This window comes from Sturnira hondurensis, unplaced genomic scaffold (assembly GCF_014824575.4).
Source record: "Sturnira hondurensis isolate 20B ecotype Veracruz unplaced genomic scaffold, ASM1482457v3 Scaffold0007797, whole genome shotgun sequence".
Classification (NCBI taxonomy): Eukaryota; Metazoa; Chordata; class Mammalia; order Chiroptera; family Phyllostomidae; genus Sturnira; species Sturnira hondurensis.
Genome location: NW_028080428.1, coordinates 1,541,331 through 1,545,625, shown reverse-complemented (window position 1 = coordinate 1,545,625; position 4,295 = coordinate 1,541,331).

Below are 4,295 nucleotides of genomic sequence, written 5' to 3'. Positions count from 1 at the left end.
CTGAAGCTGGCTCTGGTGCTTGCTTGTCTTCCAGGGGCCTGTTCCCACGGTGCCTGCTTGGGCACTGGCGACCGCCTGGGGGGCCAAGGTGCTGGCTGAGGCCCATGCCCAGTCACGCTCAGCTCCTACAGCTGCTGCCTCCACTTAACAGACGCCTGCAAACAGGGCTGCTGAGCCCCTTTCCTTGTGCCTGGGGGCGCTGAGCAGTAGTTTGTTTGAAGATGGAGTGGAGACGTTGAGAGAACCTTTGATAACAGAACTAGCTACCTGCCCTGGGGTTGGGGAGAAGGTGTCCACCTTGTACGACCTTCACAGCATCTCCTCCAATCCGGGCCCCACCCCTGCCCCCAACAGACAGGTGGGCACCCGTGGGGCTCTGGGCACTGGGAAGGGTCAAGTAGAAAAGGGCTGAGGGGACTTGGGACTAGCCCCAGGGCGGGGTTAGATACCGTGAGGCTGTTACTCTGACCAAGCAGACAGACCAGCGACAAAAATAACAATTACAAAGGGTGGGGCCAGCCATGTCAGAGCGGGGGAGGGGAACTGCACCAGCAGAAGGGAGACAAAGTGGGAGCTGATGCACAGTGGAAGGATTCAGACTTGCATAATCGCAGCGGGGAGCACCAGGCGTGCTTGTGGGAAAAGACGGCCCATGGGCAGGTGCCGTGGTTCTACGGGCCAGGCCCTGTGTGCCAGCCCTCACAGTGGGTGTCTGGCCTGATGGCCGGCATCTGACGGGCACCCCTCCTGGCACCACTGGCCGGTTTGCCTTGTGCCGGGTTTGCCTTGACTGTCACAACTGGGGAAGTCGGTGATATCTCCCCATGACACTGCCGAGCCTTGAGGGCTTGAAGCGCAGGCACACAGGACCAGAGGCAAACCCAGTCTGCCTGACTCCCAAGTGGGAGCCCCACGAGCCTCTAACCCCGAAAACAAAGCTTACAGCTCAATTCTGTAGCTATAGACTCAGATTTGAGAAATGCACATGGAAGAGTAAACAGTAAATGCTCTCCCTGCAGCCTGGGTCCCTGAAGGCTTGGCACAGCCCCTCAGTTCCGAGGGGGGGTCACCCAAGAGGTGCAGCGTGCTTATGCAAGCTGATAGAACACAAAGAAAACGTAGAACTCAGGAGTCACCTTGGAATGTGCCAGAGGCGCTGCTTGGCAGAGTGCCCCTTCCCTGAGCCCACCGCCCTCTCAGCGCCCTCCCCAGTGTGGTGGGGCTGCTGCCGGAAGTGGCAGCTGGTCTGAGACTTGAAGGAGGGGTCGAGGGCCGGTGGCTGCACTTCTGCTGGGTTTTAGTCTGAGTTTTACGACTGTGGTGGGAGATTGGGGGGGGGGGCAGTGTTTGTGGGCAGAGGTGAGGCTGTCCCAGGAGGGGCAGCACCCTCTCCTCACCTCCTCCCCTGCTCCCTAAGTCCTGGTGAAACGCCTCCTTTCCCAGGCTGGTGGGACACAGAAGGGTGACTCCACCCACATCCAGAGCTCCTGCAATAAGAGGCCTTTGGGGCCATTTGCCCACATGGACCTAGAAAGCAAGGGAACCCACCCACTGCTCCGGACCCCACACAGCAGCTCTGTTTTATCGCAGAGGTTCCATGCGAGATGAGAACATTTCTGCTCCCCGGTAAGTAAAAATGTCACCATGCATTTGCCCCCCGCCATCCCCCTTCCTGTTCTTACATCAAGTGAGGTGGTTACAGCACTTGTCCAAGGCCACCAGACTGTGCAGGGTTAAGACACCCAGCCACCAGTTCTGCCCCTCTCCATTCAAGGCACACAGAGGGCAGGCCTCAGGCAGACCTGCAGGGGTTCGAGTCGAGGCTCTGCTGCTCACTGGGACTGCTGCCTTCTCCCTGCCTGAGTCTGTTTCCTCCTTTGCTGAATGTAGACAGGAGTTCCTGCTTCTCAGGCAGGGGCCCTGGGTGCCCAACTCGAGTGGCCAACTGCCCATCACCCAGTGCAGTTGGCCAGGGTTGGGGTGAGGGTCAGTGCAGGGAGCCCAGCATCCCACCCAACTCCTAGAACAAAGCAGGTAGGATCCACCCTTCCCTACAGCAGCTGACAGACTCATTGGCGCCCATGGGCCAGAAAGGCGGTGGCCGAGGGGGCTCAGGCTTGGCTTCCTGTGCGAGCAGAGGGGTTGCTAATTATAAAACCACATGGGCCACAGCCTCTGTGGAGCGTGGGAGCCCCTGTGGTGTGTTGGAGCAGCACAGGGAAGGTTTTTGGGAGAAAAGCCAGGATGATGAAACCACCATATGTCCACCCATTTGGAGCTTCGGACTTCTCAAAGGACACGCCCTTGGTGTGCTGGGGTGGGCAGGGGAGTGGGAATGTAGGGCTGCCAAGGACTAGCTTGGGGAGCAGGGACCCTCAACCCCACCATTTCCATCAGCCCCTCCCCCAGACAGACACACGTTTAAATGAAACCTGGAGCTTGAGCAGCAGCACAGCCAGCCCCCCTCCAACCACGTGCCCCTCCTAGAGACAGCCCGGAGCCCTTTGGCGGCCATCCCTGACTGCGGCTATCGGCTATCGTGTGCCCCTCGCTTCTGAGCCGGGCAGCTCTCCCTTGTGCATGGGTAGTAGCCCAAAGAGGGAGGAAGTGCCTTGCCCAAGGCCACACACCTGGTCAACAGTATGACCCCACAAGAGTGGGGCACTGCGCTCCCGGTGTGACTAAGGGCCCAGGCAGCCTGCCATCGCAAGTGGCCCCGCAGGACCATCTGCTGAAGGTAGCTTCCTGAGGCGAGGCACAGACAGGCTCGTCCTCAGCCACTGGGACCGAAGCTCCGCCTTGGGGAAGGGAAGCCATGGGCCCAGCTTGGGAGGCCTACGGTGTGGCTGCGGATGTGACAGACCACCAAGGCTGCCTGTGTATGGGCCATTCCCAGGCCCAGAGACTGAGGCTCTGGAGGCCAGAAAGCCTAGATTCCCTGCCACTCCCTTGAACTGGGCTCTCCCCTTCTTTGGGGATCCCCTTATCTGAACCATCCTCTTTCGGCTAAGCCTGGGGGATCCAACCGACAGTTTCCTTTTTCTCCAGTCTCTGGGGTCACATGCTGCCCTGCTGCTGCCAGGCACTGGCCTAGACCTAGAACCTGGAGAAGCTCAAAGCTGGTACCACTCACCTCTCCAGCCTTAAGCTATTAATCTGTTAAGGGAAGGTAGTAAGGATGCCCTCCTCCTGCAGGACCCCTGTGGAGAGAGCAGATCTGCAGTCACTTTGAAATGCTAAGAAGGGCCACGGAAGGAAGGAGTCTGCCATGATCTGCCATCCACAGGGCTCTGTGAGGGTTGGTGCCAGCACCTGGGGAGCGGGAGAGATTATGTGGGAGCAGGTGTCTGCACCCGGGTGGGCCTCTAGGAAGCAGTGACCAAGGAGTGTGAATGAGGAGGTGATGGGAGGTCTCCTGCTCAGGCCACATGCAGAGACCCCGCTCCCTGGAGTGAGGCCCGTGCAGCCCTGGTGGTCCAGCTCACACGAGATCTGAGAACAGATCTGCTGGGGCAAAGCAGGGTCAAGTGCGGGAGCTGTTTCAGGTGGCAGGGCTGGAGGACTGGCTGCTTGTTGAGCCTGGAGCAGGGGTTCAGGTACAGACTGAGTCTTGGGCTTTCTGACCTTAGAGCTGCAAAGGAGTGGGCAGGGAGCGGACCCCCTTTTACAGATAAGAAATGGAGGTTTGGACCAGGGTGCGACAAAAGCAAAACCCAGGCCCAAAAAGAACCTCACCCAGATGGACTGCCCCGCAAGGACATCAAACAGACTCAGTGTTTACCTGGGACTTGGTTTCCCCTGTGCTGTTCTATGGGGGGACGGGGTCTGAAGGGCCAGCGGATGGGCCTGTCTGGGAATTCAGCATTCAGAGCAGCTAAGGGACTTGCTCAGAGTCACACAGACAGTGAGCCAGGACCCAGAGGTCTCACCACCTTGGTCCTTGGCTGCAGATCCCTGGAGGCCGAGGTGGGGTGGGGCGTGGGATCAGGGTGTCCAAGACAGGCGATGAGGAATAGCCCATTTCCTCGCCCACGCAGGAGCCTTGCCCGGGAGATGGAAACTTGGGCTTGTCCCAAGCACCTCGTACTCCTCTGGTCTCTGGCACCCTCCTGTGGCCTCTGAGGGTGCAAAGCCTCCTGTGGGTCTCACCCCCCAAAGAAGGGCTGTAGGAAAGAACCCAGGGGGCTCAACCACACAACCCTAACTCAGCTCCCGGAAGACACAGAGGCTGTTGGATTTGAATCTTGGGTGCCTTCCCCCTCCTGACTTGGGTACAGAGAGAGCCTGTCTTGGTT